Consider the following 14,503-nt stretch of genomic DNA (forward strand, 5'->3'; position numbering starts at 1 on the left):
CTGAGTCACTGTCCGGTATTTCGTCTTCCCGGGTAGGGGTGTCCTGGGTAGTGCTGTCCCGGGTAGTGCTGTCCCGGGTAGGGGTGTCCTGGGTAGTGCTGTCCCGGGTAGTGCTGTCCCGGGTAGGGGTGTCCTGGGTAGTGCTGTCCCGGGTAGGGGTGTCCTGGATAGTGGTGTCCTGGGTAGTGGTGTCCTGGCTCAGATGTGACGGGGGCCTGTGGCTGCCCCCCTCATCGCTGGGTGGTCGCTCCCGCACGTGACGGGGGTGTCGTCTCCCTGTTGCTCCAGGTCTCTCCGTCTCCCGTGGTGTGCGAGGGGCATCCTGCGGGCGTCGCATGCTGGAGGGTCCGGGTCTCTCCGTCTCCCGTGGTGTGCGAGGGGCATCCTGCGGGCGTCTCATGCTGGAGGGTCCGGGTCTCTCCGTCTCCCGTGGTCTCCGAGGGGCATCCTGCGGGCGTCGCATGCTGGAGGGTCCGGGTCTCTCCGTCTCCCGTGGTCTCCGAGGGGCATCCTGCGGGCATCGCATGCTGGAGGGTGCGGGTCTCTCCGTCTCCCGTGGTGTGCGAGGGGCATCCTGCGGGCGTCGCATGCTGGAGGGTGCGGGTCTCTCCGTCTCCTGTGGTCTCCAAGGGGCATCCTGCGGGCGATGTGCATCTGTGGGGATGGGTGCCTGGACGTTTGGTCCTGCGATACACAATGAAGCATGCATGGTTAGACATCAGGCAGTGATCAGGTGATACGGGGGAGGGGGATATAGGGGAGGGGGGATATGGGGACGGGCTGTTGGTGGCTCACTTGCTCGTGGGCCCCCGACCTCTGCATCAGCAACCTCCCGGTCCTCAGCTCCGCCAGCCAGTTCCAGGGCCCTTTCCTCGTGTACGGTCAGTGGCCTCTCATCAGCGGGCCCTCCTCCAGTCCTCACATGCTCCCTATTGTTGTGTGCGCGCTTCTCCTGTGGGGGGGGGTGGTGGTGGCAGGGGTAAAAGGCAACAGTGTTAGGCAGGTATATGAATGCACGCCATCGGTTGCGCGTGCATTGCAGAGGTTAAACTTAGGGCTGGATTCACGTGGGGATATGGGGGATATGGGGGAGGGGGATATGGGGGAGGGGGGATATGGGGGATATGGGGGGATATGGGGGATATGGGGGGATATGGGGGAGGGGGGATATGGGGGAGGGGGGATATGGGGGAGGGGGTATATGGGGAGGGGGGATATGGGGAGGGGGGATATGGGGAGGGGGATATGGGGGAGGGGGGATATGGGGGAGGGGGGATATGGGGGATATGGGGGGATATGGGGGAGGGGGGATATGGGGGAGGGGGGATATGGGGGAGGGGGATATGGGGATATGGGTGATATGGGGAGGGGGATACGGGGGATATGGGGGAGGGGGGATATGGGGGAGGGGGGATATGGGGGAGGGGGGATATGGGGGATATGGGGGAGGGGGGATATGGGGGGGGGATATGGGGGGATATGGGGAGGGGGGATATGGGGAGGGGGATATGGGGGCTATGGGGTGATATGGGGGAGGGGGGATATGGGGAGGGGGATATGGGGGAGGGGGGATATGGGGGATATGGGGGAGGGGGATATGGGGGAGGGGGGATATTGGGGATATGGGGGGATATGGGGGAGGGGGATATGGGGGAGGGGGATATGGGGGAGGCAGGGATATGGGGAGGGGGGGACATGGGGAGGGGGGACATGGGGGAGGCTCACCCTGCCTGCTCTGACGAGGTCGTTCACCTTCTTGTGGCACTGGGTGCCTGTCCGTGGTGTCAGGGCCACAGCGGTGACGGCCTCTGCCACTTCCCTCCACAGACGCCGGCTGTGGCGTGGGGCAACTCTGCGGCCGTGCCCGGGATACAGGGCGTCCCTCCCCTGCTCCACCGCGTCCAGGAGCGCCTCCACATCGTGTGACTCGAACCTCGGGGCTGAGTGACGGCCAGCCATCCAGTCGGGTGTTGCGGTCGGGTGTTGCGGTCGGTTGGGGGGGGAGCAGCGCGGCCTTATGAACCGTCACGCCGTGCAGCGCGTATGACGCTGCACGGCGTGAACCACTGCGCAGGCGCGGATCCCGTTACGTCGCTGCTAGCCCATTTCGGGCCGGAGACTATCGTCCCATTTTTATGACGTGACGCAAGTGGGATTTGCGCCGTTTTTTGCGCCGATCGGCGGACTTTCCGCCGATAACGGAGAATTTCGCCCATGGTGCCTAGCCCGCTAAGTCGATGTAAGTGGGTCATTAAGACCCATTTGCATCCATTTGCATCCTCACTCTGGCACACTGGTGGGTACTCAATCCTGTCGCCAGCCAGGTACTGGAGCATTGCAAGGGCGCCAATCCCGTTGTTACCTTGGATGCCCAATTGTCCGCTGCATTGGGAACCCCACTACTGGCGTGGACGGCAAAGCATTGTGCCCGCCGGTCCCATTGGCAGAAATGTCAGGGCACAGATGAATGGCAAAAGAATCAAAGACGACATGACGGAAACGTTTTTTAAAGAGTGACGGGTTAAGATCTTGAATACACCACTTGAAAAGATGGTGGAGGTCAATGGAATTGTGTATTGTGATGAATTAATGTTGTGCAAGCGGTTCATCATTTGGTAAAGACCAAAATTAGCAAGAGCTCATAAAATGATTGCAAGCCACAGGTTTCAATTATTAAAACTTGCCCTTTTTTTAAAACTTAATGGCTGATAATCTCTTCAGACCCATGCACTGTGCATTCAGCTTGTGTTGAATTAATTCTAATATCATGTTGGCTTTTAGCAACTGATGTCATATGCTCAATTAAGCCTTTTACACAAAGCAATTTGCTTTCTATATTCACTATTGGTGATTTTTTATGGCTTTCTAAAAAAACAATTGTGTGTTCCAGCGGCGGAGGCAGTTTGCATTGGCCGTCGGGCAGGATATTCTGGTCCCGCCGAGATCTACACCGTTTTGCATGGCATACCCTTCCCGCTGCCGGACAACCCGCCACAGGGGATTGCCTTCGGTGCACGCGATGATCCTTCCAGTGGGAAGGACCTGAAAAACTCGCCCATTGAGTTTCATCTCTGCAATTGCTACATTTAACTGTCAAATCTTTGCTGCAAATCCACTGCTCTTTGTGTACACAGCCCTGAGTGAAAATACCACTTAATATGCAATAAGCTGGCAATGTTAGCTGAACAGGTCTTGCGCAAATACTTGCAGATGATTTTGAACTGTAACTGCAAAATCACCTGCGAAAGACACTCCTGTTATTCAGCAGTCAGACAAACCTGTCAATAAACTGTTAAGGAAAGAAGGAAAAATATTTTTGACTACAGGTGTAAGAAAACCAAGCAGAGGAGTGTGTTTGGGCTGGTGGGGGGAGGGTGGGTCAGGGATCACTTCAGAGGCCAAAAGTCCCCCTGGCGAGCGGAGGTCCCCAGTGTACAAAACACCTATGCAGGGCACCCCCAGCCAGATTGCACACAGAAAATGCCAGCTTGGAACCAGCTATGCACCTCAGCACTGCCAGGGTGTCAGCTTGGCATCAGCACAAAGGGCATGGAGCTAGAGGCCTCCTGTTCCTTGGGAGACCCCCATAAGTGGCATTCCATCTGGTCTCCATTTGTGGGGACCAGTGCTGAACGGCACTTGCCCGTCATCTCCACAGCAAAGAGGATGAATCCTAAAGTCTCACTCTAATATGCAGATTTGCCAAGAAGTGATCCCATCCACAATAGACGGGATTTGCATCGCAACATCTTGCGAGATTACATTGGATATCGTGAGGCATTGCGAGTCAGGTAGATCCTGGGAGCGGGGTATCCCGGCTTTTATCGGCCATGCTATGCTACCGCGAGCTGCTTTTCAGGCACAGCGTGGCCATTGGATCGCGCCCAATGTGTGGAGCTTCAGGAGATGGTGCCTCAGAGGTCAAAGGCCCTCTATGTGGGAGCACTAAGTCACCAGCCTGGTTCTAGTGCAACGTGCATGGCACACGATTCTGGCAAGGACACTTGAATTGTCCTCCTCTGTATATGCCAGAAAGCCTCCAGTTGGTGCTGTCCATGTTGCCACTAAATCCCCTCAGCTGATTTGATGCTCTAATTTTGAACCTGGATCACACCCTCACTAAAGCACCCACAGCAAGAGAGGCCCAGCACTCATGTTATTTAAAAGGCTATGCACTCAACTTGCAGATATGGCAATTCAAAATAACTTCTGCTGTTGCAAAGTACTGTGGAGTGTTGTTGGAGGTGTTGCTGTGAGTCCGTGAATTTGGTAAGAAGTGTTCCAGCATCCTCACAGAGAATTTGGGTACATGTCCATGAAAAAGCTGTAAAGGTATGGGTGCTACGGTTACAATTCCCCTGATCTACAACATAGCAGGGAGATCGGGCAGAAACTGTGGAGAGAGAAAGTTCTGTGCAATGTCCAAGTTGGAGCCATACTAGTCAATGCTCCTAGACAGTGACAGGAGGATATGTGGCAAGCCAGCAGTGTAGCCAGTATCTTGGTGTGTATCCTCATCAATGTGCTCTTGTATGTGTTTCCACAAAGTCTTTAACTGAGACCACTATGCCACAACCCACCTGCGACCACACCATCTGACAACCTGGCATGTGAACTATCCTGGTCTGCTTGTAGCCAAATCGACATTAGTGACTCACCATGTGCTGATCCCAACTTCACACTGGCATCTAAGGAATGCAGAATGCCAATATCTGAGCTGGTGCCTGCAAGTGTCAAATCAAGTGCTGGAGCCTCTTAATCAGTGCTGGACTGTTGTCCTTTCACTCTTCTTGGGGCTGATATAGTTGGGAAAGTGGAAGATCTAGGGCTGGATTCTCCGTTTCAGCGGCAAAGTGCCTGCTCGAATGAAGAACCCGCGGGAGGTTTACGATGGAAAAATCGGAGCTAACCTCTCGCCAATTCCAGGATCGGTGAGGGGCTAGCAGCGGCGCCGAGTGAAACTCCCGGCCCCGTGCCGAAAATGGCCGGAGAATGGAAGGGTCCCTGGCACGGCTGATAACCTGCACCACTCGCGCCGTACAACATGGCAGCGGCCGTGCGTGGACCTGACCCGCCATCCGTGACACCACAGGCCACCCCCTGACCATCCCCTGGCCACCCCCCATCAGTCACCCCAGCCCTCGCGGAAGCCACCCCGGCCAGTGACACGGATCCCGGCTGAGTGTGGCGGCACTAGACACAGTCCAGGGTTGTGACAGATTGGTGGTGTAGTGGACTGAGGAAGTCATGTGAAAATGCATTCAATGACCTTGACCACTCATGTGAGGTCATTTTACTTACTATGACACTATTGCCAAGTCCTTGGATGCCCTTTTGGCTCCTATTCCCTCCTGAGATTGGTTCTTCAGTGAGTTACATAGATACATAGAAGATAGCAGCAGGAGGAGGCCTTTTGGCCCTTTGAGCCTGCTCCATCATTTATCACAATCATGGCTGATCATCCAACTCAATAGCCTAATCCTGCTTTCTCCCCATAACCTTTGATCCCATTCGCCCCACGTGCTATACGTTCTACCCTACTCAATTCCCTCCCCTCCCCGAACCACTACCACACAGGAAACATGGCATCTCTCACCCTATCCACCTCCACCATTAAGCCCTCTAGCACCACATCCATGAACCTGAGAGTCCTCTTTCTGGCCTGATATTCAATTTTTCTTATTTGTTTAGTTAAGCACGATATTGAGCTGCAGCCCCCTGTGATTCTGTGCAGCTTTCCTTTTCTTGGAGGCGGCAGGTTGCCTTCAAGAGGAGCAGCCTGACTGCACCATCTGCTCCCTGTGAAGGTTGTTCGATTTATGGGGCAGCATGGTAGCACAGTGGTTAGCACTATTGCTTCACAGCACCAGGGACCCATGTTCGATTCCCAGCTTGGGTCACTGTTTGTGCAGAGTCTGCACATTCTCCCCTTGGCTGCGTGGATTTCCTCCGGGTGCTCTGGTTTCCTCCCTCAAGTGCTGAAAAACTGTGGGTCCGATTTCAACGTCAAAAGGGATTCTCCGCCTGATCGACGATTACGATATCGGCATCGAGCAATGGATAATCCCGTTCTGCTTGTTAGGTGAATTGGACATTCTGAATTCTCCCACTGTGTACCTGAACAGGCGCCATAATGTGGTGACTCGGGGGTTTTCACAGCAATTTCATTGCTGTGTTAATATAAGCCAACTTGTGACACAAATAAAAGTTATTATTATAAGCGCTCAGGCAACCGAGAGAGGGGATCTTTCTTGGACCAATGCTGCAATCAAGCAAATGAGGCAACAGCATCAAGTTCGTGCATTGCCTATCTCAACAGCAACAGGCATGGACAGATCACAAATACAAACCCCGAACACCAAATGAAAAGCATGGACCAACATCTGAATAGCATTTTTACCAAATTACAGTTGCAACAAATTACTTTGCCAAAAGGAAGTCATAAGAGTCTGACCAAGTTGAATTGGTAAACAGAGCTGGATACAAAACATGTGAGATTATATAACAAGGTTAAGCATTATGCCAAGATGCTGCTCAGTTGATAATTTTCCTTCATCTTTATTTTTGAAGTTCTATCGTCCTTCGATTTTGGAATAAATCGCAAGCTAAGAGGAACTTTTGTTCATTTTTATTGTCTGAGGATTTTCAGTCTGTTCATTTGAAAATTGTGCACACATTTTTAAAATGTTTGAATCCTAGACATTTAAAAAAAAAATTTAAAGTACCCAATTCATTTTTTAAAATTAAGGAGCAATTTAGCGTGGCCAATCCATCTAGCCTGCACATCTTTGGGTTGTGGGGGCAAAACCCACGCAAACAAGGGGAGAATGTATAAACTCCACTAGGACAGTGACCCAGAGCCGGGATCGAACCTGGAACCTCAGCCCCGTGAGGCAGCAGCACTAACCACTGCGACACCGTGCTGCCCTTCGAATCCTCGACACATGTAAAACTCCTTGTCAAAACATACCTGCAGCCTCTAATGTATGTAAAGTGTTTTAAGATCACAAAATAAAGAAATCACGGAGCTGATAATTTAATTAACATCTAAGCTAAAATAATACTCTCGTTTATTGAATTCACTTTCCATCCGTTCTTTTTCTTTTCTCTTATTGAAAACAGATAATAGACCCATTTAAAACATAATGAGACTTCAAATTAAAAGATGGAAATTGCCTAATATCCTTTCTCTGACTAATGATAGGAAAGACAAACACTCTTTATACTGGACAACATGGTTTCAGGGAATAGAAACCTCCTGGGATTATGGTGGAGCTACTTTTTAAGTGATATATTTGATAAACATCCACACCATATTTGATAAAGTAAATGTTAAACAGAGTTCCCTTTACTAATGTTACATATTGACAAACAAATAACTTAGGGAGGAAAAAACTGGTAAAAAAGGTCCACCTTTCCAGAATGGTGCCAGAACTCCAGATCTGGAAGTCTTGTGCCCATTTCTGCCAGATCCTATTCTTGCTGGGGGCTGGGATGGGGAGATGTAAGGGGCACGATGTGATTCACACATGGGAGAAACCCAACCTGAGTTGGCAAAGGGGCTAAAAGGGGCCTTCGGAGATATGTGGGAGTCGTGGGTTGGCATGGTTGGCATGAAATTGCCTTAAGGGCTATAAGGGGACCTGGGTTTGGGTAGAGAGCATAGATTGGCATGGTGGGTATGAGGGACCATGGGGGGTGGAGGGGTGTGAGCATAGGTTGGCCTGGATGGGGCATGGGGAATGGGTCAGAACATGAGGGAGTGTGAGAGCTAGAGGGCTAATAGGTTACAATTGGGATGAAGTCTCAGAGAGCTGAGGCATGCCTTTTAAACAGCCTTCCTTGACACTCCACGGCCCCTGTGGTTGGGGGAGGGGGGGGGGGCAACTGCAGTATGGACCCAAAACTCCCTCGAACAAAAAATTTGGCCCTTTGGAGCTGTTTCGCCAGAGGTGGGCGCAACAAGCCTGGGATTTTCCCGACTCTGCACCCACTTCAGGGTGGGCCTAAGTATGAAGGGGAGCCAGAATCTCCACTTCGAAAAACAGTTATTAAAGATATTTTAGAAATAAAGTGCATTATAACTGAGGGCCCATTACAGAGACCTGTGAAATGCATTCTTCAGAGATAAGCATTTGTCCATATTTGCAGTGAAAAGGGAGTTCCTTCAGTCGATCAGTTTTGTTCCATTATTTTCCTGGTAACGAAACTGAGACTGTGGAAATGTTCTGTAACAAACTGAGTTGTTCTGATGTATAAGTATTACAGTAAACAATCAAAATATATCCTGGATTACAGAATCCAAATGAATGGACATGAAATAATGAATTAATGTAAGCAAGTGATTTTTAATACCACTCATGTCATGACTTGGCTTTTTCAAATGTAATGTTGAATGAATTTTGAGCCCGCATTAGCTGCTAGTGCTCAGTATCAGCATATCGAGGGGTGGGGTTAGTCACAGGCCTTAGCGGCCCTTCATATCTATGAGCCTCTAGGTTTAAATGGGTCTGGCGGCTGGTGTGCTGGCAGATCTTCCAGTGTCCTTGCTGGGTTTATGGGCGATATCACCGCTGAGGGATTGCCTTTCCAGAATGGGAGCTGGAAAGTGCGTGGGAACAGGTCAATCCATAGGGTTAGCACTGGGGGTGACTGTGAGGTCCCTGGGCGGAGGAGTCCCATTCGAGGCCATGCTGAATGGGCAGAGTGGGGGACTCTGACAAGAGATGTTTTCAAGCCTCAAGAGGCCTGAAGACTCTCACACAGGGGGGAAGATGACTGCAGTGACAATGGACCTCCACACTCAGGCAGCACTGTGAAGCCAGAGGGAATGAGATGTATGGATGTTCAAGGCCACTGGTTATAGAGGCAAGGCTGTCATGGATTAGTGCCTGGATGGTTGGCTGTTCAAGTTGAAAGGCTCGTTTATTCCGCAGCCCTCGAGAGCTGCCCTCTAAGGCCAAAGTTGACATGTTAATTTCAGTCTTCATATGCATCAGATGTGCCTCAGCAGCCACAAGGGGAAGCCAATTGCATAATCAGGTCCCTGACCCTTCATTGATGAGTCAATTATGCCTATTTAGTCAGCATTGCAATGCTGGAGTGTGGCATTGATTGTCACCCAATTTTCAACACTTTAGAAGCCGAGCCCCCAAGCATTGAACTCCAAGGCTCATATTCACATCTACATAACAGAGAGGTGACAAACATGTGGCCCCCAATGCAAGGCATTATGGTGAACTTTCTCATCAGTCACCCTGTTCAAGGTCTTGTCCTCTCATGAGGTTAGAATGCACTCAACTATCCTAACTCCTCACTCATGTGGGGAGAACATGGACCGCTGTGGCTCTCAAGGGTCGATGTGCTTCATTCTGGTTTAATTGAGAGTGACAACCATGGGGAACTGGTTATTATATGATGGGGAAGGACTGAGGCTCAGTGGAAAGGCACTCACATAGAACATAGAACATACAGTGCAGAAGGAGGCCATTCGGCCCTTCGAGTCTGCACTGACCCACTTAAGCCCTCACTTCCACCCTATCCCCATAACCCAATAACCCCTCCTAACCTTTTTGGACACGAAGAGCAATTTAGCATGTCCAATCCAACTAACCTGCATGTCTTTGGACTATGGGAGGAAACCAGAGCACCTGCAGGAAACCCACGCAGACACGGGGAGAACGTGCAGACTCCGCACAGACAGTGACCCAGCAGGGAATCAAACCTGGGACGCTGGCGCTGTGAAGCCACAGTATTAGCCACGTGTGCTACCGTGCTACCCTCAAAGGGAGATGCGTATGGGCGGATATCTCAGATTCTGAGAGGGCTGAGGGTTAGGTCATTGTCAGGACTCCTCAGTCGCACGTTTTGATATTCTCTTCCTTTCAGTTTTTGATTCTGAAGAATTATGGAGCGAGTCAAGGGGGCATTTCTTTTGGTAGCGAATGACCAGCAGCAGCGACATCCAAGTGCTGCTTCACGCAGTCAGGAACAGCACCCTGCAGAGGAGGGGGGGCAGGTCCCATTGATCTTTCGGGAGCTTGCCCACTGATTGCGGAGTCTCAGAGAAGACATTACTGGTCACGGACGTTCTAATGTGGAACTTCCGACTCTAAATGTCAAAGGTCCAGTGCCGGAAAAGACTGCATCTGTCCCTGGGGCCAGTTGGCCACCTGTACCAGGTGATGCAAGAATTGGCACCACATGGACTGGGAGGTCATCCATTGTCTGTGGCCTTAAAAGTCACTGCCACTCTGAACTCTCACGATAGTGGCTCATTTCAGGGCTGCATAGGTGAGCTGTACAGCATTTCCCAGTCAGCAGTCCACAAGTGTATAAGGAAGGTCACAGATGCACACTATTTGAGAGGGCCCACATGTACATCAACTTGGAACGGGACGAGGTGAACCAGGATGGCAGGGCAATGTGCTTCACCCGCAAAGCAGGCATGCGGCAGGTGCAGCATGTCACTGACTGCCCCCACATGGCTCTGTGGTCTCCATAGTGACATGGGGTGCTATTTAAGCAACACAAGGGATACCACTCTCTCAATGCCCAACTCGTATGTTACCACATGATGCCATCTTGCAGATGTGTGCCCGTTGTTTGCGGATAATTCTTGACATTTATATCTCGCAGCGCTTGAAAATCCCAGCCTTCTTTGAGGGAGGGCAGCGGCTGGAGGGATGCCTCTTTGGGCACCATGGGTACCCCTCAGGTGGTGGCTGATGATGCCAATGTGGAGGCCACAAATAACGCTGAGACTTGCGACAACGAGGCTCATGCATCGACGCGTGTGCTGGTCGAGCAGGTGATGGACTGCTCAAGGTGCCTGGACCAATCGGGGGGAGCCCTCCAACAAGGGTGTCTCGAACCTTAATTGCCTGCTGTGCTCTGCAACGCCTAATACTGCAGATGGGCGAACAGCTGTACTAGGAGATGATAGAGGAGTTCCACGCCTCTTTGGATGAGGAGGATGTCGAGGAGGGCAGTGTTGGGAAGGACCGTGGGAAATGGCTTTAGTTGCAGGGCTTGGGACGGCCTCATAGCCTCTCGGTTTGGTGATAACCTGAACTAGAGTGTGAGACCTCTCCTAACATACGGTCTCACTTCTTCTCCCTACTCTGGGGCCTGCAGGAGATCATCAACATGGTCGCTCCATTCATGGGCAGGGTGCTAAAGCAACTGACTGGATGCTGCAGGAGAGTGATGGTGACTTGCAGTGAGGACAGAGCGATGCTTACCTCAATCTCAGCAATATGTCTGACTCCTGTCTGACAGAGAGCTGGACCGCAACCTGCCACTGGACAGGGTGATCTAGCGGACCATCGAGAAATAATAACACGGCTTAGCTGCTATTGTCTCCTCTGAGGTTTGGGTCCCCATGTGTTTCACCACCTCTTGATGATGTAGACAGGCTCTCACACATTTTCAGCATCCTCATAAATAGAGAATGCTGGCACACGAGAGGCCTGAACGTTGGTGTAGGGGTTGGGGAAACCTTCCCTGGATGGAGGGTTGGGGCTGGGTGGCCTGTGTCAGCAGCGACATGGCATTACTGCATCATCAGTGTGGAAAGTGGGAGAGACACAGTGTTGCCATTCTCACATTGCACAAGTCGGAAGCATCGAGTTTGCACAGGGGTTTACGGAGGGAGCATGGCACCATATCGTGACAGTGTGGAGACACTTTATGGGTGATCAAAATGATTTTTGATGCTAGCTAGTTATTATAATGGTGACTGTTCTTTTATAGTGCCTAGGTTCACCAGTGTCCACTAGACGCACCTTGTTTCTTAGTCTTCTCTACTTTCCTGATACATCTGAGTGTATCGCCAGGATCCACAGCTAAGGTCAAGGTGGCCTGCTGACGTCCACGCCCTGTTACCTGAAATGACCCTGGCGGGCATCCTGCTTTCGGGCAGCATGGGTGTTGCAGTGTGGGGCTAGAGATGTTTTGCTCACAGGGAGGAGAGTGTCAGATGGGCTGGACACCCCCAGGATCTCGTAAGTGGAAGGCCTGAGCTTCACTCCTGCTGATCTTCGTCCCTTTGGTTGCCTGGGGGCCCATGGGATCCTCCATGGGATAGAGGGGCAGCTGAAGTGAGATCCTGAAGCCCCTCCATCCTCTGGCGTTGACGCTTGTGGATTCCCACGAGTGCCTGCACCATGCAGTTAAAGCTCTGCACCATGCAGCTCGCACCCTCAGAAGGTCATGAGCTAAACCATGGAACAGACATACCACCACGGAGTAGGCATCCTGCAGCATGGTCCACAGCGAACACAGCCCTCACAGTGTTGGCCTTGTTGCATCGGACTGATGGCACCATCTCCTCAGCGACGGGACTCCTCCAGTCGGCCTTGCAGTCTGAGGATGGAGGCTATCATCCCTACCTGGTTCTCACAATGCTACCTTTGCAGCTCCAGAGAGGTGGGTGGGAGTGAGATCGCCATGGAGGTGTGAGGGCTCTGTTAAGGGGTGCTGAGGGAGGGAGACAGGAGGAGATGAACTTACCATAGCTGTACAAAGAAGGTTATTCATCTTCTTACGACACTGCAGCCCCATCCTCTTTTGGAGTGAGCTGGTGTTGACAATCAAGGCCACAGCCTTGTGGTTGGTCACTTTGCTGGATGGACGTCCACCCAATCATGGGTAGAGAGGTTCCCGCCTCTACTCGACTCCATCACGAGGTTCGCTGAGGGCTCCCTCTCTAAAACATGGTTCAGTCTTTCTGGTAGTCATCCCCTCGATTGGACTTAGAACAAGTGTTGGGGACGGATTTAAAAGAAGCGCCCCACTGATTATAGAGATTAATTTTTGCAGGTTGAGCGTATCAGAGGCAAGTCACCATGAGTGTGGTGTAAATCACGCGGAGAAAAAAGATTTGAGGCTGGACTCTCCGATCCTGAGACTAAGCATTGATGCTGGGGAAGGATTTGTGGACTTTCACGATGGCAAAACTGGTGCCGAACCTGGACCGATTCAACGACTGTGGAGGGACTAGCACCGGCACCACATAGAACACAAACGATTCCAATGAAAAACGGTGTGGGATTCGCCAGATCCGTGCTTGACACTTGGGAGGCTGACGAGCTGCAGCCGCACATACACACTACAATCCCCACACACACTCATGTTCCATGTCCGTCCAACCCAACCCCACAGCCCACCTCCTGGCCACCCCCACTACTCCCCCCGGTCATGACAGAAGCACCCCCAGCCAGTGGCACAACTGTAAGCACACGATGGCAATGTTGGACACTTTCTATATCCCCTCTCTCCCTCAGCACCCACGACGCCGGTTTCACGATTTTTAAAAGCACATGTGAACCACGCCGACGGGAACTCGGCCTATCAGAGGCAGAGTCTCACGGAAGCCCTGGAGAATACCTGGTCAAGTCCGCTAATGAAATGCAAACGGTGTTTACTGTATTTACGTTCTGGACCGCATTGACACCGCTGTCGAGGTGACGGAGAATTGCAATGTGGCGTCAAATCGGCACCGACCGCGATTTTGGTGTCAGAACCTATTCTCTGTCCAATCGGGTCTCCCGATTTCATCGTCAGCCAACGGAGAATCTCGCCCTTTGTTTATGCGGCTGAATATGCAGTGAGTTTTCCTACTGGCACTGACGGCATTCTCCCAGTTTTCTCACCAAAGTAATAATAATAATGTAAGAATCACTTATTGTCACAAGTAGGCTTCAATGAAGTTACTGTGAAAAGCCCCGAGTCACCACATTCCAGCGCCTGTACGGGGAGGCTGGAACGAGAAAAGTCAACAATTATGAAAAATTATGGTAAGGTTACATCACAGAATCTGCTATTTTGGGCCAGTAAATATTTAGCTTGGTAGTGGTTTCTGACCCATTAATCACACAACAATGCTGACCCTGCACTCTCCTCTTTCCACTCCAGTTTGCTCAGTTCAGGCAAATATTAATTACCTGATGGATAATTCATGAGACTGGTTTCTGTTATAGGATAATAAATAAGCCTAGTTCAATTCAGCAGTTAGTGTGCTGGTGTCTTATCACCTACATTACGTTGGCCAGCAAAAGAAAAGATAGAAGCAGAGGCAAGTGATTTTCTGAAAGATACAATTACAAAATTCTGGAAATTGAACCAAGACATGAACTGATACAAAATGGGTCCTTGTTCTAATTTATAAACATCAAGTTTGTTGCTGTCGATTCCAGTTGAAAGCATTGTCAGTTTCCCCAGATTATCATGACCTCCTAACAATTTATGTCTTTCCTTTGCTAAATTGAACTTCACTGAAAGGCTCTCCTGAGGGTTTGACTACAGACAGCAAGGTGATTTGAAGCTGGGAGATCTCTGAAAATCCTCAGAGGTCATTTTTTGGTTATCATTTATAACTGCAGTTATTACCACCATTCATGCTGTGACCTTACCCTGAAGAAAGTTTGGTACATTGACCTTCATACTGGAATTGGCCATCCAATTTGTTACTTGATAATTAATGATTAGGCTCTCAAACATG

This window comes from Scyliorhinus torazame, chromosome 7 (assembly GCF_047496885.1).
Source record: "Scyliorhinus torazame isolate Kashiwa2021f chromosome 7, sScyTor2.1, whole genome shotgun sequence".
NCBI lineage: Eukaryota > Metazoa > Chordata > Chondrichthyes > Carcharhiniformes > Scyliorhinidae > Scyliorhinus > Scyliorhinus torazame.